Genomic DNA, 24918 nt, shown 5'->3' on the forward strand with positions numbered 1-24918 from the left:
GAAATTTGATCCTGTTCATGGAGATCGTACCAGTGGGGCAGAAACATTCATTCTGACAATAGCAAATCTATTACTATGTGACAAAAAGGGCATTTCTCCTACTGTGACAAATTTTGAAAGGAGGAAACTTGCATCCCTAAATATATTTTAGTCTGTGTTTCCATGTCTCAGAAGCACCCAAACTAACAAAGGTACATTGTAATATTTCCAAGTCTTTTTAGGGAAAAACTTCCTGCACCCGTATTAGAGTTGTAGGTAGTCCTATCAATTGTTCTCAGCAGCTCAGTAGCACGTAAAGGCTAAGCTTTGTATCTGCATTAATCACTCACTGCTTAAAAGATTGTACATTCAATGACCTAAGACAGAAAAGGAAAGCAGACAACCCTACTTGCTCACTGCCTGAGTGAGAGTTTGCATCACAGCTTCAATCCAGGAGTCCAAGTGCTTCAATTTCACACTCACTTATGCCTATAACCACAGACACAATGGACAAGGACTGTGCTAAGAAGGCTGAAGAGAAAGTGGTTTCCAGGAAGTTACTGATGCAGGAGTTGTGAGTATAATGACCAGAATGACAAAATACGTGAAGAGACAGGCAAAACAATCTCAGCAGGCTTGAAAATGTTGGGGTCAAGAAAACTATTCTGAACTTTTGTTTCAGAATAAGGTATTTGGTACTTAAATTACAATTCATCCACCTTTGATAATATGTCCCCTTCACAAACATATTTAGTATTAAATTTGTAAGTATTACATGACTATGTAAATTAACAGCTCCTTATCGGCTTTTAAAAATTGTTTTTTTTTCTTTTGGTTTATCATAAAAACAAACAAACAAACAAAATAGAAGAAACAATAAAACCAACCAACCAACCAAAAATCTATAGCAGTTTTGCTCTCTTTTTCATGGAGTTTGAATTACTGATAAAGAGATTCTCATAATTGTAAATATTATAAACCTGTACCCAGGTATTTAAATAGTAATCTACATTATTCTAGACCTTATTTTAAGGGTATTCAGGCCTGAGCCGGTTAATCTTGGTTTGTTCCCCCCACTAGATTTGCGGTCTGCCATTCTCTGCTCTGCTTTGTACCCTATGAACTGCAACATCTAAAGTTCCTTGGCCCCTAGCTCATATTAGTAGCAACCAGAGTCAGGAGGCTCCAACAGGAGTTTGAAGTGGTGGGGCCTGAGGGAGTTCTTAGTCCTCTGCCTGTCTGCCTCAGTGCCTTGACTCTAATGACACCTACCCTCCTCCAACCCTGCCCTTTAGGACCCTGAGTTCTCTTCAAGCTCAGATACCATAGTTTTCTCCACTTGCTTCTTCAGGCATTGGGTAGCTGACAACTTTCCACTGTTGCTTTTCCTTGGGCACTTCACCCTTAACTCTGACCACACCTCTGTAAAAGGTCCTTACCCTTAAAGGGCTATTTACAGACGTATGGTCAGAGTTAAGGCACCCTCTAAGGGTTTCCTCAGGTAAACCCTTGGAGGGTGTCATCTGTGTCTTGGTGGAACTCCGATACAAGGCATTTTTGGAAGAAATATATAATCTGACAGAGTAAAATAAGAAATGATTAGGACAATGGGGAATCGTTAATGCAAGGATTAAATAATGCCAGAGAAAATGTTAGACTTCAGAAATCCATTCCAATCAAGTTCTGTGGTCTGTTGTTAAAAGTGGGTTCTAAATTTGATTCTAAGCTTTCAGAAACAAGAGGTTCATTTCCTGTGAAGTCAACAAAGCTTAAGCTTCAGGACATTTCTCTTGCAGAGGACTTCCAAGGCCCTGGGAGGGGACCTAATAATATGTTTACATGATAATTCATTTTTGTAAAATTTACATAAATGAGATATTTCCGTTATAATTAATAAAGACCATTGTCTCTTTCCAAGACAACGTTATCGCTGTTACATTCTCCCCTCCTATTGAGTGGCTAAACAATGGCCGTGGGTAATTTGAGATCCAGTTGTGGTGAAGGTGAGTTTTGGATTCTTTATATTTGGGTTTTGTAGAATCTTTTCTAGATGCTTGATGTTTGGGCAAATATCAAGTATTCAACTCAACTAAGTTTAGGTTGGTGGAGGGGAAATTATAATATCTTAGAATATAGAATATTTAAGTTGAAAGAGAAAATAAAATCTTTAAACATTAGACTGAAACTAATGTTAAATTTATCGATCATGGCATATGTCAGAGCGAAAAGAACAGGGGACTCAGAACCAAGTCACCTGCATGCTAATTAAGCTTCAGCACTTTTGTGGCAGTGGGCAAGACACTTGACCTGAATTTTATTATCTGCAGAATGATGGGGTTGGCGTTGTGTTTCTTAGGTTCTTTCTCCATCTTAAGCCAACCATGACAACTTGGTCTTATAAATAGTGCCTGGATGTAAAGAGCTCCAGCTTCCGTGACTTAATTTGTTTGGACAAGTTACTCAATCTCCTTTTGACTCAATTTCCTCAAGGGCCAAATAGAGATAACATTATATTTCTCTCTTTCTGAATGTGTTTGGCAGGAATGGTGAAAAACTATATTGTTCTTCCACTAAAACCTAGTGTAACTTAGTGACTAATGTACCTCAGAAAACTCATTTTATACATACTAACGTTGGAGAAAAAATAATCTTGGGAACTTGCAGGTATTTTTCACATGAAAACAAAGTATATTAAAGTACATTTTCATTCTCATAGCACTTTCTTTTTTTCCCTCACAGATCTTATCAGAATTCTTAGTTGTACATTTATCTGTGAGTTACATATTCGGTTTTTTTTCCTCTGAAAGGTGACGTTCCTAGTGAATGGCACAAAATAAATACACAGTAAGTGTTTGTTGATTATTCATGAATGAATGAATGGATGAATGAATGCTGGCTAATTATGTGCTTAATTCACGTAAGGCAATAGAAACAAGCATGACCACAATTTTTTTATTTGAAAAGATACCTAGCTCATTTAGACACAAACATACATGGTAAAATATGCATCTCATATACCTGAAAACTGATACCTTAGCCTTCTTGGTGCCTCAAACCAGAGCCTGTTCAGACATGTTATAATAAATTATTATAAGCTTATTTTGGTGCAAAAACATTGCAAATCTATGCATAGTTTTTTCATAACATACATTTTCTATGAACTTTTTGAAGATCATGTATATAAAATAGGAGCATGTGTGTACATTTATATATATAAACCTTTCAAAAGAAAAATATGTGATATGAAATTTAAATCTTTCTTCATAACATTAATAATGGAATCTTTTTCTCTGAATCAAACCTGATATTTAGGAACTTTAAAAATATATTTAGGCTTTGTTAGAAATTCTACAACATGTATATAGATATTTTCTCTATATATGTGAAAAAATATATATCATAAATGTATATATCTATATATGATACATATATAGAGAGAAGATCCATATACATATGGCAAAATGTGTGTGTAAATATAAATATATGTCCCAAAACTACTTAAAGTCACTGAATGCATGTTTTTCAAGAAGCATATTTTTAAAAATCACTTTTAAATTCATACAATAGCTTTTTAGATTGTCAGGTTATACCTTCTTGAGAACTAGAATCTTTTTAATGAGACAATATACTATCTGAAATCATTGATGCCTTATGAAAAGTTAATGTTGACAATGCCCCAAAGAAATGAGCAGCTTACAAACAAATGACTTATTTTAAGAAAGGAGAAGACAATGTGATGTTCAAAATGAAACCAACCACATCGATTTGTGAGGAAAAATTAATCTTGTTCGTGCCCTAAATGAGAAAGACTGACAATTGACAGCACCAGCAACAGCCAGTGTCTTAGATATCTCAGTTGGTTCAGCTTACCCAATTTTGACTGAGAAAGTAAAGTTGAGCAAACTCCACTGATGTGTGCTAAAACCACTGTGGCCAGATCAGCTATGGAAAAGAGCAGAGCTTTAAATGGAAATTTTAAACAAGTAGAATCAGAATCCTGAAGCTTCTCTGTAAAAAAACTTGTAACAGGAGATAAACATGGCTTTACCAGTGTGATCCTGAAAACAAAGCACAATCAAAGCAATGGCCACCAAGAGGTGGAAGTGATCCAGTCAAAGCAAAAATGGATAGTCAAGAGCAAAGGTCATGGCAACAGTTTTTAAGGATGGTCAAGGCATTTTGTCATTGATTTTTTAGAGGGCCAAAGAAAAATCGCATCTGCTTATTATGAAAGTGTTTTGAGAAACTTAGCCAAAGCTTTAGCAGAAAAATATCCAGGAAAGCTTCACCAGAGACTCCTTCTCCACACAACAATGCTTCTGCTCATTACTCTTATGAAATAAGGGCAATTTTGCAAGAGTTTGATGGGAAATCTTTAGGTATCCACCTTACAATCCTTCTTTGGCTCCTTCTGACTTCTTTTTGTTTCCTAATCTTAAGAAAGCCTGTAAAGGACACATATTTTCTTCAGTTAATAATATAAAAAGATTATATTGACATGGTTAAGTCCCCAGAACACTCAGTTCTGTAGGAATGGACTGGTATCATCACTTACAAAAGTGTCTGATATCATCAAATACAAAAGGGCTGCTATCATCACTTACAAAAGCGTCTTATACTTTAGGAAGCTTATGTTGAGAAATAAAGTGTGTGTCCAGATTTAAGCAATTCTCTGCCTCACCCTCCAAAGTAGCTGGGATTACAGGCGTCTGCCACCATGCCTGGCTTTTTTTTTTTTTTTTTTGTATTTTTCCATCTTGGCCAGGCTGGTCTTGAACTCCTGACCTCGTGATCTACCTGCCTTGGCCTCCCAAAGTATATTTTTATTTTTTTAATTCCCTTTTTTCCACAGACTTTTGTGGTTCTTTCATATTTGCTACATAAAAATGAATAACTTTCTCAAGTTTGAGTCAGCACAATAACACAGAATTTGCTTTATATTAAAGAACTTTAATTTTTGGTTCTTTCCTTCCCCATTGTCTGTCTTTCTACTTTTTCTAAGTTCTATTACTTTAAATTTTCTATTTCCACCTCATATACTGAACTTTTATTTTGGCTCTCATATTTTTAATTTCTCAAAGTTCTCTCTTGTTCTCTCAGTTTTAAACATATATAATTCACTTTTTGTTTCAGAGATACAATACACAGTTACATTTAATTCAGGACAATAATTTATAACTTCTTTGAATTTATCTTTGGCACCCTGAAAATCTTCATTTTTAGGGTTGTTTTTACCTCTTTTATTTAAATTCTTAATTTTATGGGTATTCCTTAACTTATTTAGGAGTAAAACATGAATAAGTTGATTGGAAACTCTACCTCTGTCTGTGTATGGTACATCTAATCAATGAATTTCACAGAAATGCAAATTCAGCTTTCCGTTAGAGATATTCAGTGTTCAAATATGTCAAGAACTTTTAGTCTGAGTTGCCCAGGTCTGCTGAGTCTTTCCCTGAAGGTAAATGGTACCAATATTTAGGGTTGAGAAGAGTAAGAAAATGAAGCATACTCTCCTTTTTCTTTGAGTATTTTACCCACCGAGTTTGTCCATCACGTTACCCCATGCTCTAATGCTACTCAGGAGCCAAGTCTAAATATTACTTGATTTCAGGAATATATGGTGATTTGAGTGACTAGTAATAATTTATAAATTAAATTAGATGAATTTATGATATATGGCTCCATTTCTATTTTTTAAAGTAATCTATTCATGTATAGCTAGTATATCATAAACACATCCTCAAAATTTCTCTGGAAAATTTTCCCTATATTAACATTAGAATCTCTCATAGTTGCAATTTGTATCACATTGTTCTCATTTTTCTCCCAATGGAAATCAAGTTCCTCTTAATAAAGTTATATTAAAAGAGGGCCTAATTAAAAGTAGGCCAGACATGTCAATTCAGATTTCAATGACCCCATTATAAAATGCAAGATTAAATCTCAAGAAATGGTCAAATTCTGTATTGTTTTAAATGTTGTCTAAAAAATACATCTTTTGTAACTTGTTTACCTCTGAGTTAGCAAGATTATTATAAAAAGATGGAAATTGAGCTTTAAAAAAGTATAGTTTAAACTGTAACAATGCAATAGAATGAAAACTAAGAAGTAAATGGCTAGGAAAGGCATTGTGTAGACTCAGGAAAAAAATAAATAACATTCAGATCAATAAGTAAGACAGACAAGGTAGATAAACCAAGTAGATTAAATCCGGAGTGACAGGGACAACCGGAGGGCAGACATGAGAGCTATCAAGACTATACAGGAACATTACAAATTCTAGAACACTATGACTGAGAACAAGACAAAGATTGCAAACTAACATTCCAAGCTAGATTTATACCGTGTCTGTTGCCACATATTTCAGAAAATTTAAAATTAATAAAAAATTTATATTTCCAGTTTTTCTTAATAACATACCAAGTCAGGAAATACTTGCCCACCTTTCTAAATGACAGAAGTCATGAGGAGCTGAGAAGCAAATGTCCTCTTCAGATAGTTTATTAGTGTTCCTACCAGCCACATACTGTAGGTAGTCCTATGCACTTACATCTGGCACTCTTTATCCACTTAAGTATCTGCTTGGTCCAAGCAGGCCACTGCATTTGCTATGCCTCATATGGGGCATTTGCAAAGACAGAGGGACACTGCCTTAAAGGTATAATGAAGGAAACCATTAGCAGGTATTTATAAACTTAAATCAGACATCACTTCTCTGCTTACAATCTTCCATTAGTCCTACATCTCAGGAAAAATGGAAGCCAAAGACCTTGCAATATTGACACAATCTCAGCTCATAGGCCACAAAATTCATCTTGATTCCAGTGGCCCATCAAATATTCTTCATATAAACATTTCCTTAATATAAAGCAATACATATTGTAGAAAAATTAAATAGAAAACATGTAAAGGGAAAATATTACTTATAATTCCATTGTCTAAAACAATCACTGCACTAGTTGCTTTTAGTACATATAATTTTTGTAAGTCAACTTTTAAAAATTTAATAATAACGATGCAAACAAATTTTCCAAATCAACAAAATTTTTGAAAACCTTTTTGTTTTATGGCTGTATCATCTTATCTTATGATATCATAATTTAATTATTGCCAGATGTTTGGGTACCTAGTTTCTAGAATAGGTTATTATAAATACTAGTACCATGTAAATCTTTATTAATATCTGAGATTACTTTTGCTTAATACATTCTAGAAAACAGAATTATGAATCAACTTATTTAAAAATGTATAGGTACATGTACCCAACTTTACATGTTTCCAGCAATGTGTATATTAATCTAACGAACATCAACTATTTTTATTTAATTTTTTTTGTTTTTTTAAGAAAACACTGAATTAGCTAAGCACGGTGGCTCATGCCTATAATTCCAGCACTTTGGGAGGCCAAGGTGGTTGGATCACTTGAGGTCAGGAGTTCAAGACCAGCCTCGCCAACATGGTGAATGGCAAAACTCTGTCTCTACTAAGAATACAAAAATTAGCCAGGTGTGGTGGTAGGTGCCTATAATCCCAGCTACTTGGGAGGCTGAGGCAGGAGAATCACTTGAACCTGGGAAGCAGAGGTTGCAGTGAGCTGAGATTGTACCACCACACTCCAGCCTGGGCGTCAAGAGGGAGATTCCATCTCAAAAAAAAAAAAAAGTGAAAGAAAAAGAAAACATTGCATCAACTCCTTATGTGTCCTCTGTCATTTTATTTGTGGTGTTTGTTATACAAAATTTTTAATTGTGTGGAGTCAAATATAGTTATTTCATTATGGTCCCTTCCTTTGACTTTCATGATAAATAGTGCTATTGCTGCTAACAGCATAGTCTGATAAATTTCATGAAGAATTATAATTTTTTATTTTTTTAACTAACAATATTTCTGAAACTTAATTTGATATATGGTAAGATACGAGTTTCTACACTATTTTTGTTCTTGCCAAATAACTTGTGCAGTGCATTATATGATTGAAAGTTATCAGATTAAATAAAAGTATTACAGTAATTTGTTGTTCTGAATTTATTTTCTTTGGTTCGATTTCAACCTTCAGGCTACCCTGATTGTTATCTTGCTTTATATTTATACAACAGCTTTTATCTTCAAATAGGGTATTCACTATGTGGAGGTAAAACAAGATAAAATTACTTCAAGTAAAAACAGTCTGGGTCAGTTGTACACTTGAAATAATGCTTTATTTTCAAATAGTTTGAAATATTACCTGATTCTTGTAAAACACAGTTAAAATTCAGTGAGGGTATATCTGACCCACAGTGGGTTTTGGAAAGAAAGATTCACCTGTAAATGTAGAGTGGGAAGACACTCATCTGCAACTGGCTCCCCAATTGCAGTGGCCAGTGACTTCTTCCTTGGATCCTGGATTCATGGTCAACCTTGACCGTGGAACCTCCCTTGTCTGGCTAACTAAATCACCCAGTAACTTCCTACTATTTGACCTGTCTGTCTCACATTGCTCTTTACTTATGGTATTGGTGCCCATTCCCTACTCAACTAGAGCCAACACTTGAATCCAGTTGTCATACCAGATAGAGTAAAATGCACAGGTTCCTAGGTTAAGTTTAAAAATATGATACTTATGGATATCAAATTTGGAATGGACAGCTATTGAATCTCTGTTGGATTAAATGAAAATAAATTCTAAAGTACACTAACCTAGTGCCTAGTTCTATTATAATCTGATTTTGTTGTTTTTGATGTTGTTATGATTTGCTTGTGTAGAGACTTGTCTAAGTCTAGTCATCTAATCTTGGATTAGTAGTTTGAAAAGGAAGAGAATATAAATATTGAGAAAAAAGTGCCTTTTAGTTAAAAGTGGCATGATGGAGCCAGGTGTGGTGACTAACTCCTGTAATCTCAGCACTTTGGGAGGCCATGGTGAAAGGACTTCTTGAGGCCAGAAGTTTGAGACGAGACTGTGCAACATTGTGAGACCCCATCTCTACAAAAATGAGAAAGATTGGCCAGATGTGGTGGCGCATGCTTGTAGTCCTAGCTGCATGGGGGGCTGAGGTGGGAGAATCACTTGCACCCAACCTGGGAAACAAAGGGAGATGCAGTCTCTACAAAACAAAACAAAATAAGATAAAATAAAGTGGCATGATATAGTTTGGATATTTGTCCCCTCAAAAACCTATTTTGAAATTTGATCCCCAATGATGTTGAAGGTGCAGTCTAGTGGGAGGTATTTGGGTTGTAAGGGAAGATTTTCATGAATGGCTTGGTGTCCTCCCCACCATAATGAGGGCATTCTAGCTCTATTAGTTAGAGCTGGTTATTCAAAAAGGTGACACACCACTTTGCTCACTCTCCTTTGCCATCTTCTTTCTGCCTATTCCCCTTAGCCTTCCTCCATGATGAAAGCTTCTTGAGGCCCTTATCAAAAGGAGACACTTATATTACGCTTCCTTTACAGCTTGTAGACTGTGAGCCAAATAAATTTATTTTCTTTATAAATTACTCAACCTCCAGTATTCCTTTATAACAACACAAAATAGACTAAGACATGGAGGCACACAATCCAGTTTTTTCTTTAAAAGCTAGTTAGTTAAGTACTTTATGACAGATTTTTGAGTATTTGTTTAATGCTGCTCTAAAACCAATCTAATTTCCAAGTCCAATAGAGATCTTAATACATATATATTATTTACCTATTTTATATACATGTGTATGATTTACCTATTTATCTGAATGTATGCCTCAAAGGAAGAATGAACTAACTATAAGGCCAATTGCCACTGATATCATGTAGCTCTTCTGGTTGCTGATACCCGGGTTTAGAAATTAAATTCTATCCTGTTGGGTTGCTCTAGTTATTCCATTCAGAGTAGAGCCTCAAAGACTTTAGGATTAAAGGGGTTGAAGAGCTCTCAGCAAGGTTAACCAGCTCTACCACAGTTCAAATAGATGAAGAGTCCAAAATGCTCTAAAGGCCGTTACCAAAGTGCATAGCTGGGCCTACCTTTCAGCACGCACTTCAAAACCTGCCTCTCTCTACCTTGTGCACTACTGGTCTCTTTCTCCCCTCTCTTGCCCTGCTGCTTACTTTGTACAGTTCTATTTTTACTGCCTCTATCTTTTCTGCTTTCTTCTTTTTTTTTTCTGTTCCTTAATTTATTGTTTTTTTTCCTTCTAGTTGCATTCTTCTTTCCTCTACATTTACCTGACAACAATATACTTGTGTCTTAGTCCATTAAGGCTACCATAACAAATATCACAAACTGGGTTGTTTATTCATGACAGAAATTTATTTCTCACAGTTCTGGAGGCTAGAAATCTAACTTCGAGGTAAATCCTTTGTTTGGCAAGAACCAACTTTCTGGTTCATAGACAACACTTTCTCACTATGTCCTCATGTAGTGAAAGGGGCAGGGAGTCTCTATCAGTCCACTTTTGTAAGGGCGCTAATCCCACTGTCATCACCTAATCACTTCCTGAAGGCACTACCTCCTAATACCATCCGTTGGGATCAGGACTTCAACATGTGAATTTTAAGAGGTCACATTCAGACCATAGCAACCTATGAAAAGCATTTTTTGTTATTTGACTATTTTTTAAGTGTTTACTATTCTCAATTATTTCTCTATAGGAAAAACATACTACATTAATTTTTAAATGATGCTTTTCTATTGAACATTTCACTAAAGTGTATTTTGGTTTACTTGTTTCTCTATTTAAAAAAAAAATGATGGCGCTGCTTATCAGAGCCACTTATTTTTCCTAAGCCACCTCAGTCTAAACCTCAATACAGACTGAGGTTTCAAACGGAATGATTCATTAATGCTGGCAGATAGGACTGCCTGTGGTGGATGGCATGTTGCCCACCAAAATTTGTGCTTCTCCTTTCATGTATTTTTTTTTTCCTGAAAAGCAGCTACCTAGCCAGGGACTTTATTTACCAATACTCCTTGTGTCTAGGTGTGGCCATGTGACTACTTTTGCCAATGAAATTGTGAGCAGAAGTGGCTCTTCCATTCCAAAATGAGCCAGTGTGCCTTCTGTACAAGCGTTCCCCTTTCTCTACTTGAATTCAAAGACCCTATGTCCCTTAAGGGTGCAGATCCACAAGGAAGAAATCTGAATCCTTGCATCACCCAATGAAGAAAAGCCACCCATAAAGCAGGAGCATGTTCACTGAACTGTTACACGAGCAAGAAATAAAGTTCTATTGTGTTCAGTTTGGGGTTTATTATAGCAGCAAACATTACCCAAACTAATGCACAATTGATTTTGATTTTTTTTTGTCTAGACTTGAATATTTTTATATCAATCTAACAAATATTTAATTTTATGCAAATGACTTCTATATAATGTAGAAATTAGAGAATTCTAGGATAGATATCTGAAAGAGAAATAATTTATAGAATGTAAAAATCTGAACAACTCAGTAAAATAGGATAAGAAATTTTTTAAATGGAATTACAAAAAGCCACCATTTGTATTTGTGTGCATAACTTCAAAACATGTCAGGTAAGTCATTGGACAACTTGAAGTAATATCCTTTTTGAAATGTTTTATTGTCATTATAATGTTTCTCTGATATTGTTATTACTACTATTAGCATTATTATTTTAATTATTAAATTCAAGAGTTTCACTGAATCCTGGAATCAATGCAGTGTTATTATTTTTATAACAATACGATCAATCTTATGTAACAAAAATCAAAGTGAAATTACATGAATATGAGCAATTCACACACACACACACACACACAAAAATAGATGCAAAACTGGCTGTTAGATCCAAAGGCAGGAATTCTTTAAATGATCTAAACCTGGATATATTCCTCAATTTCAGATCATTTACTTCACCCAACCTTCCTTTGATTACACCCATATTCTGAATGAAGTCAGCTTTTACCCCTCACAGTTTTTCATTCTATTCACCTGTCTTTTATATATTCTAAAGCAAGGATCACAAGTTCAACAGTTTATAGGGGCTCGAGGGGTGGACAATGTCTATGCATCATACTTACCGGGAGGGCTGGGACTTGTGATAAATGGAGAAGGCTATGTCTCCTCAAGTTGATTGTTGTTTACTTTTTCTCATTTGAAAATAAAGTTGACCTTCCTGTTTTTATCAAAGCCACTGTGGTCAGTATAGACTGAGGTTTTAAATGGACGGATTCATTAATACTGATGGATAAGGCTGCAGATGCTGCAGGCCATGGGCATGTGTTGTCTTATGGAAACGCTGGCCTAGTGCTTTATTTATTCATTCATTTATTTATTTGAGACAGAGTCTCGCTCTGTCACCCAGGTGTGATCTGCAGTGGTGTGATCTTGGCTCACTACAACCTCCACCTCCCAGGTTCAAAAGATTCTCCTGCCTCCAGACTTCCGAGTAGCTGGGACTACAGACGCACACCAAAATTAGCAAGCCCAGCTAAGTTTCATATTTTTAATAGAAATAGGGTTTCACCATGTTGGCCAGGCTGGTCTCGAACTCCTGGCCTTAACTGATCAGCCTGCCTTGGCCTCCCAAAGAGCTGGGATTACAAGCGTGAGCCACGGCATCCAGGCCCTAAAAGTGTATTTTAAATTGGTGAAGAAAATAAAGACCAAAGATCATTAGAGAGCACAGATGCTCTGGCCTGTCTTTTGACTTAACATAATCTAAAGAAATGTGGCACTTTCTAAGGTTTTATTAATGAATGGATTATCAAGATGGTTATTTTTACAGGGTGATGTCTCATCAGATTAAAAAAAATTCAATAAAGTAAATGAAGAAAATTTGGATGTGTCTTTTTCATGTAGCCACCCACTTGATCATTACTTGAAAGTCCTTTAAAAATTCCTCACTTTTGCTGGTAGATCACTTGAGGTCAGAAGTTCAAGACCAGCCTGGCCAACATGGTGAAACTCCCTCTCTACGAAAAGTTACAAAAATTAGCCCAGTGTGTTGGATCATGAGATCAGGAGTTTGAGACCAGCCTGACCAACATGGTAAAACTCCCTCTCTGCCAAAAAACACAAAAATTCGCCCAGTGTGTTGGTGCGGGCCTGTCGTCCCAGCTACTCAGGAGGCAGAGGTGAAAGAATCCCTTGAACCTAGGAGGCAGAGGTTGCAGTGAGCTGAAATCATGCCACTGCATTCCAGCTTGAACAACAGAGTGAGACCTGTCAAAAAAAAAAAAAAAAGAAAGAAAAAGAAAAACAAATTCCTATGATCCTATTTATAAATAAATTCTGAATGATCCATTGAAACATTCAAGTTGGGGGAAGGAAAGACTGTATAATGGCAAAGTAGTGAGATCCCAAGAAGCAGATTCTAAGCTAGAGTCTGCAGTGACAAGAAGTAAACAACTTAAAATAACTCTTAAGAAAATTAAGTTATCAAAGATTTGCATTGAACCAGAGCCAGTATAAATGCACTGAGGACAGTACATCTTTTACTAGTTAGGAAAAGAAAACCATATGCAGCATAAAGAATGAACTTTCAGTTTTACATAATGCACATAGTATTCCATGTAAGCCTTTTAAGAAATACAAATATCTGAATAAAATAAACAACGGAACCTCGCCAATATAGTATGTATTCTTGCCCAATAGTAATGTATGGAGTCCTTACTCTTTATGTATATTCCTGCCAAAATGAAAAGATGTGCACTACACAGGAATTAGTTAAGATTTCTGGAATAAATCAGCAAAATGCAATTGAATAAACCATATTCTGAAATGGCTGGCTCCTCGGTAACTGTATTTTATTTATTTATTTATTTTTATTTTTTGCTTGTCTGTTTTGCAAATTTGATTAGGGACTATTAGAATTTAGAAAAAGCTTATTTTTTTCAAGAAGCTAGTCACTTTCGTTTAACTGCAGGTTAACTTGAAACCCTTGGTAACTTAGAGGTGCCACATGAGTCCTGTTATATGCACATAAGAACCGTATCATTAATTGACCACACATTCATTAAAAAGTCATTTTACTCAGCACTGTATAAAGAGCAATGGAGGACATAAAATATACCGTCGCTGTCCTAGGGGATTACACAGTCTAGCTGGAAATGCAAGACCACAGAAATACTAGGAAACAAAAGCAAAGTGCATAAAAATGTAGCTTGAAAGAGATTCACAACATAGGTAGGCGCTTAAACAGCAGTTCTCTGGCTATGAATTAACTTCATTGCAAGGTCGTTATTGCATTAGCATTCTAGAACGATAATACCATCCATAAAAACGGCAGACTTTCGTTTAAGAAACAAACAACTAAATTTTTGAAGTCAACTTCATTCTCTCTCTCTCTCTTTTTTTTTTTTTTTTTTTTTTTTTTTGAGACACAGTCTCTCTCTGTCACCAGGCTGGAGTGCAGTGGTGCGATCTGGGCTCACTGCAACCTCCCACTCCCCGGTTCAAGCGATTATCTCGCCTTAGCCTCCTGAGTAGCGGGATTACAGGCACGCGCCACCACGCCCAGCTAATTTTTTGTACTTTTAGTGGAGACAGGGTTTCGCGATGTTAGCCAGGATGGTCTCCATCTCCTGACCTCGTGGTCCGCCCGTCTCAGCCTCCCAAAGTGCTGGGATTACAAGCGTGAGCCAGCACGCCAGACCTCATTCTCTCTTTTAAAGAACAGTACTATTTAAGTTGAAGCACTTTGTGTAAATACATACAAATAATTTTTTATCCAAATGTTAAAATGAGGCAAAGAAAAGCAAGTAGTATCCTAAGTGAAAGACAAAATGGAGGTAAATAGTGATATATGTAATTAGAAAAATAAGAGAATAAAAAGATTAGAGTAGCAGTGGTTTCATAAAAAGCAGATTCTTCAATTTCTACTGATTTAGGGTTTTGATGATTGGGAGAAGGTTCCAAACAAGAGAATGACTGAAGACCTTGTCTGAAGCTTCACCACTAGGGAGAAATGAGAAAAACAGAGTATGCTGCTTAGTCACTGAGGGCCCTTCCACAGGAAGGCCTGTGGTCCCACCTACAGGGGAAGGTAACTGGAGAAGCTGGTGCCCTGGCGATGAAAACTCTTCTTCCAGTGGATATCTCTGCTTTTCCTGTGAGTTGTCTTGCGCTTTCAATCATATATGCATGCTTTAGCCTCTTCCTTCATGTTGATTTCAATTTTATTTTTATTCTAACATTAATTTCACTCAAATTAATTTCTTAGTTCTAAATACCATTTTTTTGAATTTTAAGTCCAGTTATAATAATTTCCTTTTTTCTCCTTGCTTTGGATCTTCTGTATCCCCAGTTTTAAATCTTTTGTGTACTTGTTTCACTATGTTCTATTTTGTTACTGCTTTGGGGCCAGAATTTAAATTTTATAGCAGTAATTTATCAACTTACCACATATTTCCTTTGTTTTCTCTTCTCTGCATTGATTGTAAGCAATATGCAAACCTGGAAGAAGTAATGTAAATATGTCTAAGGAGGATGGAGGATATCTTACTCCCAGCTTCTCCTGCCCTTTCTAACGATGAGTTCAGAAGAAAATATTACCTTTTTTCCTGACAACACCATCCACAAGCAACTAAACTGCATCAATGTTAGGACTGTGTAATAAATCTCATTATTCGCAATACACATCAAAGAAAGAGCCTGAAACACATCAGTTAGATACAATAAGGACATCCCCTGAACCAGGGTCCAAAACATAATCTTTAAACTAACTTCCCTATCTTATATTTTACACTAATCCACACCCTATACTCCAGGTAGAACCTATGAACCCTGAGAATGTTCCTCTGCTCTGCCAGTAGTTTTAGAAAAACATATGATTTGGAGCTAGAAACACTTTGAATTAAATTTTGCCTCTTTTACTTAACTGCTTATGGCACTCTGGAAAAATTATTTCAGCTACTACTTTTGTGTTGGCTTCAAATGAATGCCGTTCTCTTCCTTTTGTTCTTTGCACCTCTATAGACTGCACCTCTTTCTGGAAGAGTTTCGGCACATCTAAACATGTTGAAATACAAAATGTCCTTCAAGGTACAGCTCACAGGTCACCTGGACTTGAAATCAATTTTCCCTTTGCATGATAAACCAAGAGTAGTACCATATTTATAGCTCTTTCAAGCTGTGATTAAATTCTAGTTCTTCTAACCTTTCCTTTGTGTTTGATTTGTCACGCCTAATAAATGGTAAACATCTCAAAAATAGAAAAATAAGATTTTCATTTGAATTTCCCCTGTGACACCTAGTGTATTTATTTATACATGTTTGTGTAAAAGTGGTTGCATTTTTAATGTATCATATTTTTGTCCCTATTTGTGGCGAAAAATTCCCTTCTATAGTCTTACAATGTTTCATGTCGTCTAAAATTTTTTAGCTTTTAAAATCATGTTATGTTGCAACGAATTCATGCTTTTACCTAAAATATTTTGACAGCATTCCAAACAAAAATCAATCAAAGAAAGCACACTATTAATATCAGAAAATCCTTTCTCTCTCTAACTATATAAGATGCCAACCACTCAGACAGCCTCAGATAAATTGCCTCGAGTATAGTGTCTTAAGGTCATCATATCCTATGATTCTAAAAATAGGTGTGAGATGCTTTCCAGGGAACTGCTAAATAATAGAGATCTTTAGAAATGACTTTGGCTTTGGACTTTGAAGGCTGTCCCTTATTTTATAGTATAAGAAATCTAATTATTTTAAATTTCCTTCCCCCAAGGGTACTATAATTTTGGCAACTCTTCCAGTAATTGTTCTCACTCAAAGGCACAGAGAGATAGCAGAATAGGAAGTATATAGTCCCTATTCCCTCTGCATTTGAAGGACAAAGATTTGTCCTAGGCCAATCTTAATGAAATATCCAAATGTGAAACCTGCTTCAGGAGAATTAGGCAATAAACTCAGAAATAAAAACCTTCCCAGGTTCACTAATGGGTAACAAAAAATAAGGGTCTGGAAAAAAAGCCCTTAAAAGAAAAGCCAGGGAAATTGTTTTATCATCTCTGAAATTAAGGGAAGTAGCAGGATAAAGATTGCTAGTAAAACCCCAGTGACAATTATGTAGGTTTCCAATAACATGTTAGGGTTTTATCTTTTGCCCTCTTCTAGTTACCAGAGTGTCTTTTATTTCAGGAACACACTGCTCTCTCTCTCTAGCTAATACAAGGAGAGTCAAACAATTCCTCTCACAAACAGCAGGTAGCAAGATAATCTGAGAATAACAGAGGTTATGGAGACTGATAACACTGAGTTTTCAGCATTGCTTCATACCACACACTGCTGTACATACTATCTTTTCTGGGAGTGAGTTTTTCTCCTGTTAAATGGCAATAGTAATTAAACTTACTTCCCAGAATTTGTATGGGAAGTAAATAACTAGTAGTAAATAGAGATTCTTGAACTCGGTAGGTTACTTCCCTCACATCCTTCTATGTTGTCTATTAGAAAGGGAAATGAGGGAACTTATCTACCAAGAATAAGAATCTCTACTTATTTTCAGTTATTTTTATTCCCATTCGAACCCTTGAAAGTGACTTTAATCGTTATTGTCATTTAATTATTATTGCACTTAACATACACACACAAACACACACACAGACAGATGCAAACAAACATATGTATACACACACACCTACTGAGAGAGACAGAGAGAGAGAAATTCAGTTTAAGGAATTTTGGCTCACATAATTGTGAAGGCTAGCAAGTGTAAAATCTGCAGGGCATTCCTGCAGTCTGAAGATGCACGGAAGAGTTGATATTGCAGCTCCAGTTCAAAGACAATCTGGAAGCAGAAGTCCTTTTTTGCGAGGAGACCTTAGTCTTTTCTCAGAAGGCTTCAACTGACTGGATGATGCCTACCCATATTATGGAGAGTAATCTGCTTTAATGAAAGTCTACTAACTTAAATATTAATTACATTAAAAAAATACCTTCCCAGCAACATCTAGACTAGTGTTTGACCAAAACCTGGGTACCATGTACTAGCCAACTTGACACATAATCTTAACTATCAAACTCTGCAGTAGGCAGTAATCTCATTTCAAGGTAAGCTCAACCCAGATATTGCACACTCCTGTATACCAGGCAGCCCTGTGATCTTTGCTATCAAAGGTAAATATGAAGATATTTCTTGGAATATAAAAGGGTCTTATCCATTCATTAAGTTAAATTTTATTAAATATTTTATCAGTAAAAATTTCTTGAAACAAATGATGGTGGAAACATAACATATAAAAACCAATGATATACAGCAAAAGCAGTACTCAGAGGGAAAGTTACAGCTACAAGTGCATCCATCAAAAAAGAAGAAAAACATCAAATAAACCGGTTAGTGATGCATTAAAAAAAGAATCAGAAAAGCAAGAGCAAACCAAACCAAAAATTCGTAGAAGAAAAGAAATAATAAAGATCAGATCAGAAACAAATGGAATTGAAATGAAGAAAGTAATACAAAATATCAGGCAAACATAAAGTTGGATTTTTGGAAAGTTAAACAAATTGACAAACTTTTAGCCAGACTAAGAAAAAAAAAAGAGAGAAGATTCAAATAAATAAAATCAGAGATGAAAAAAGACATTATAATTGATACTGCAGAAATTCAAAAGATCATTAGTGACTACTATGAGCAACTAAATGACTATAAATTGGGAAATTTAGAATAAATGGGCAAATTCCTAGATGCATACAACCTACCAAGATTGAACAAGAAAGAAATCCAATACCTGAACAGACCAATATCAAACAACAAGATCAAAGCAATTATTAAAAATATCCCAGTAAAGAAAATCCTGGGACTCATGGCTTTACTTCTGAATTCTACCAAATATTTAAAGAAGACCTAATACCAATCCTACTCAAACTATTCTGAACAAGATAGGAGGAGGAAATACTTTCAAACTTATTCTATGTGGCCAGTATTACCCTAGGGCCAAAACCAGATGAAGATGCATCAAAACAAAACAAAACAAAACAAAACAAAAACCTACAGGCCAATATCTCTAATGACTATTGATGGAAAAATCCTTAACAAAATCATAGCAAATCAAATTCAACAATACATTAAAAAAACATTCATCATGACTAAATGGGATTTATTCCTGGGACAGAAAGATGATTCAACATATGCAAATCACTCAATATGATACACCACAACAAGAAAATAAAAGATAAAAGCCATATGATCATTTTAATTAATTCTGAAAGAAGCATTTGATAAAGTTCGAAATCCCTTCATGATAAAAACCCTCAGAAAACTTGAGATAGAAGGAATATGCCTCAACACAGTAAAGGTGATATATGACAGACCCACAGCTAGTATCATATTGAATGGGGAAAAACTGAAAGCCTTTCCCCTAAGATTTGGAAAACAACGAGGTTGTCCACTGTCACCACTGTTATTCAACATAGTATTAGAAGCCCTACCTAGAGCAATCTGACAAGAGAAAGAAACACAGGACATCCAAATTGGAAAGGGAGAAGTCAAATTATCCTTGTTTACAGATGACATAATATTATATTTAGGAAAACCTAGATTCCCCCAGAAAACAATTAGAACTGATAAAAATTCAGTGAAGATGCAGGATACAAAATCAACATACAAAATTTAGTAGCATTTTTACACACCAACAGTGAACAATCTGAAAAATAAATTTAAAAAGTAATCCCATTTACAATAACCACGCATCAAATTAAATAGGAATTAACATAACCAAGGAAGTGAAAGATCTCCATAAAGAAAACTATAAAATATTGATGAAAGAAATTAAAGAGGACACCAAAAAATTGAAAAATATTCAATGTTCATGGATAGAAGGAATCAATATTGTTAAAATGTCCATACTACTCAAAGCAATCTACAGATTCAATGAAATCCCTATCAAAATACCAATCACATTCTTTACAGAAATAGAAGAAAGATCCAAAAATCTATATGGAACCACAAAAGACCCAGAAAAGCCAAAGCTATCCTAAGCAAAAAGAACAAAACTGGAAGAATCACATTACTTGACTTCAAATTATGCTACAGGGCTATAGTCACCAAAACAGCATGGTACTGGCATAAAAAACAGAAACATAAAAACAGAAGAGAGAACCCATACACCTATACTGAACTCATTTTCAACAAAGGTGCCAAAAACATCCATTGGAGAAAAAAGACAGTCTCTTCAAAAAATGGTACTGAGAAAACTGGATATCCATATGCAGAAGAACAAAACTAGATCCCTGTCTCTCATCAAGTATATAACTCAAATAAAAATGAATTAAAGACTTAAACTGAAGGCCTCAAACTATGAAACTACTACAAGAAAACACTGGGGAAAATCTTGTGGCCATTGGTCTGAGCGAAAAGTTTCTTGAGCAAGACCCTACAAGCATAGGCAACCAAGGCAAAATAAATGGGCTCACATCCAGCTGAAAAAGCTTCTGCACATCAAAGGATACAATCAATGAAGTGAAGAGACAATTCACAGAATGGAGGAAGATATTTACAAACTACCCATCTGACAAGGGATTAATAACCAGAATATACCAGGAACTCAAACAACTATATAAGAAAAAAATCCAATAACCCAATCAAAAAATGGGCAAAAGATTTGAATGGACATTTCTCAAAAGAAAGAATACAAATGGCAAACAGGCATATTAAAAGGTGCTCAACATCACTGATCATCAGAGAAATGCAAATCAAAACTATAATGAGATATAATCTCACCCCAGTTAAAATGGCTTATATCAAAAAGAGACAATAACAACAGCTAGCAAGGATGTGGAGGAAATGGAAGTCTCATACACTGTGGGTGGGAATGTAAGTTTGTAAAACCACTAGGGACAACAGTTTGGATGTTCCGTAAAAATCTAAAAATTGAGCTACCATATTCACTGCTGGGTATATACTCAAAAGAAAGGAAATCAATACATCGAAGAGATATCAGCACTCCTGTGTTTGTTGCAGGACTGTTTATAATAGCTAAGATTTGGAAGCAACCTAAGTGGCCATCAAAAAATGAATGGATAAAGAAAATTTGGTATACACACACACACACACACACACACACACACACACACACACAATGGAGTATTATTCATCCATAAAAAACTGGGATCCTGTCATTTACAACAACGTGGGTGAGACTGGAGATCATTATGTTATGTGAAATAAGCTCAGCACAGAAAGACAAACATGGCATGTTCTCACTTATTTGTGGGATCTAAAAATCAAAACAATCGAACTCACAGACATAGAGAGTAAAAGGATGGTTACCAGAGGCAGGGAAGGGTAGTGGCGGATTGAGGGGTAGATGCGGATGGTTAATGGGTACAAAAGAAATAGGACAAATGAAGAAGAAATAGAACAAATGTTGTGCTATAAAATAGCACAACAGGGTAACTGTAATCAATAATAATTTAATTGTACATTTTTAAAAAACTAAAAGAGTGTAATTGAATTGTTTGTAACTCAAAGGATAAATGCTTGAGGGGATGGATGCCTCATTCTCCATGACGTCCTTATTTCACATTGCATGTCTGTGGAAACATCTCATGTATTCCACAAATCCCATAAATATATACACCTACCATGCGCGCGCACATTTTTAAAAAAATTATAAAAATAAATACATACATACATTCACAAATATTTTCTCAGTGCTAGCTCCTTTGTTAGGTGTTCCCATCCTAAAATTAATTTAGCCATCTCTTATTCACCAGACCACAGGAGGAAATATACAATGCTACGGGATGATTACTTTATAAAGTTTTCCTTATTGTAACAAGAGAACCTGATCAACTTTGGGGGAGTCCGGAGAAGTCTCTTCCAGAAAGTGATACTTCGAGTAAGAAGTGAAAGATGGGTATGTGTTAATTATACTTTGGAGGTAGAGAGAAAAGAAACTCGAGGTTCTAGTAAAGGTAATAGCTTATATATGGGCCTTAAAGCATTAAAAAATGGTAACAGTAAGCTAGCAGGCAGTGAGGATGAAGACTGGAAACAAGAGCCTTTCCCATCATTCCAAACTTAAGAAAATTACAGGGAACTCTGGTCCTAGAGAATAGACACCATCTTTCTTGGTATACAAGTTAATTAGTTCACAATTTGAAAATAAATTATTTCCTATATCTAAAAAACTATGAATATGAGTTTTGACATATTTCTTCATTAAACTGATAGGAAATTATATCCTTAAAATCCATAAAAATGAATACAATTACCAAAGGAAAAAGAACTTGTACTGATTATAGCGGATATGATGGATTGGAGCTCAGTGTCTATTGTAGCTTCCTAATATGAACTCCTGTGCTGTCAATTTTGGAGGGCTAAAATCTACATTTTGCAGACTTCCCTGTCGGTAGGGCTCCAGATACGATTTAGTTTCAGCTTATTAGACGCTGTTATACAAGATTTGGAAGAGAGATGCTTTTTTCTGCCATAAAGATGGCCATGTAAGCATTTTGTCCTTTGGGGGATCGTTCCACTATCGATGCTTATGAAAAGACTTAGCATGAGGCTTCAGTTTTTTGGCTCTAGCAGCTGCTACACAGTTTTGAACCAGTATTTTACATGGTAACTTCCTGTTCTCTAACTTACAGGAAAGGGGATTATCATCAGTTAGTTTATACTACACAGTACTTAGTAGCTTAAAACAGTCAACATTTATAGTTTCACAAGGTTATGTGGCTTGGCTTGGTGGTTCTGATCCCCAGGCTGTTCTGCTAGGGCTGGATGGTCATATACGTAGGTCCAAGGCTGGTATGGCTGGAATCGTTCAGTGTAGCTGGGATTGTTCTAAATGTGGGGCCTCTTTCCTGTGGTCTCTTATTTTCCAGAACACTAGCCCTAGTCGCACACATTTTTCAGTGTACCAGTGGCCAAAGTATATCACATGATATAATTAATTGAAAACATGGCAAGAAAATTTTACAGCTGTGTTTCACTGACTCTTGAATCTGGGCTGGCCTTGTTATAATAGTTATTTTGACAAATAGAATATGGCAAAAATAACAACATGCAGCTTGGCATCCTAGGTATAAAAAAACCTTGGAGTCTCAGCAATTTCTGTTTTCCTGGAAGAAAGTTAGTTACGAAATTTTGTTCTTATGAATGACCTATTTATTATACTGATGTAAATATCTATCTGAAACACATATTAATTCTAAAAATTGTTTGACTTTCTCAGGTTCTATGGATATAAATTCAGACTGGAATCATTCCTGAAATTTCTTTCAAGATTATAATATTAGGTTAAAGAGAAGACACAGAACTATAGACACTAAGCAGAGGAAGATCTATGAATCAGCATTTTAGCATGCACATCCAGGTTTAGTAGAGCTATGAAACCACCAGGTAGCTTTGATGGTTTTGCTTAAATCTGTAATACTAAATTTCTAGCTGAATTGCACTATGAGCAAATAATCACTTGTAAATCTTACCAGTTCCTTCCTTTTAAGTAATGGGAGTATTTCTAATCATTCTACAATTATGATTATAAATTGAACTTAGCCAATGATACCAGTTTGATCCTTATATTTTATAAAAGTTACATTACATTTCTCCTAAAGTTTAAAAAAGTACCAGTTCTATATTCTATATATAATATAATTGTATATATTCTGGCATTGTTTATAATGCAGGTTGACTATACAGTAATCCATTACAACTACTGAATGACAACTACAATTTTCCAAGTAGTATTATTAATACTAAGAATAGTGGGTCAATTTCATATTTGTAGATAACTAAAAATAACCACATTAATTTGGATATGATACTTTTTTTTCAGAGAGTACAAAACACTTTCCTTTAAATTATCCCATTATCTCAATCATTGGCCACTAAAATTCCATGTATTTCTTATCAAGGTCATTTATCATTTCTTTTTTTAGGTTAAGTCATCCGACTACATTTATTAAGTTCAAAATAAGTTCTAGTTTTGACATTAATAAGTTTTCAAAAATTATTCTAGGAAGAAATGAAAATAGTTAATGACAAAAATGAGACGATAAGATAGAATTTTAATTTTCTACTTTATTTACAATTCTTAATTTCAGAGAAATTAAGAATAAAATTTTTTCGCAAAATATCTTGATAGACTTCACAACGAGCATTTACAAAAACCACAATGTTATTCTCTGGGACCTATGACTAACTTGCGTTGTCAACAGAACAGAAAAAAGCATTTCTTCTGAGGGGAATAGGACAATTGCAGGTATCTATCAAAAAGTGTAATAATAGGGACAAGTGGATTGAAAAAGGACCCATTTGTTCAACTCTATTCTAAATGGGAACAGTCACATGAAAAGACAACTTTAAAGGTGGAAGAGAACATAGAGATATAGGTCAAGAGTCAAAATCTCAATTCCTTCCGTGGTCACACACCTAGCATAAATGTATGAAGTGGCTACACATAAGCTAATTCTGAGTGGCAGAGACTGAAGGAACTGGTGACACCATGCCCTGACTGAAAGCATTTAAGTTTCAAACATGCCTTAAACACTGAGCTGATACATCAAAATGTTTCTTCAGGTAGACTCAGGTCTGCTAGTTTGTGATTTGAGATCTTGTCTATGAGATATTTATTAATGAAGAACATGACACTCAAAGAAAGGAAGTGTCTTGCCTAAAGTCAGAGGTAAATAAATCCCATGAATCTATTCCAACTGGAATGCACACCAAAATAGTTAAATGTCACTATATAAAACCAAATATTATGTTTATTTATCATTTGATGTTAGATAAACTTCTAAGAGATCATACTGCACTGCTAATCTTGGGATTACAAAAATTAGACACTAATATAGGATGTTTATGTGATATACATTTCTATTACTATAGTATTTAACATAATATAAGAGCTCTGTACATGAATACAAAGGTATTAACTTATAATCCAAATCATAAATATAAATTATTGGAAATATTTTATTTCCCTAATTAGTACATTCAGAATAAAGTATTCACAGTTATTAATCTGAAGAATTTAAAGTGATATCCAAGCAAAAATATATTTAATATT

At 35.1% G+C, this 24918-nt stretch overlaps 1 protein-coding gene across 1 annotated transcript in view; it reads right to left on the minus strand.

Annotated features, from left to right (window-relative positions):
* ADGRB3 (adhesion G protein-coupled receptor B3) overlaps window positions 1-24918 on the minus strand; it is a 756020-nt gene that overhangs the window by 706348 nt on the left and 24754 nt on the right. The window lies entirely within an intron of this gene.

This window comes from Hylobates moloch, unplaced genomic scaffold, assembly GCF_009828535.3.
Source record: "Hylobates moloch isolate HMO894 unplaced genomic scaffold, HMol_V3 SCAFFOLD_2, whole genome shotgun sequence".
NCBI classification, from domain to species: Eukaryota; Metazoa; Chordata; class Mammalia; order Primates; family Hylobatidae; genus Hylobates; species Hylobates moloch.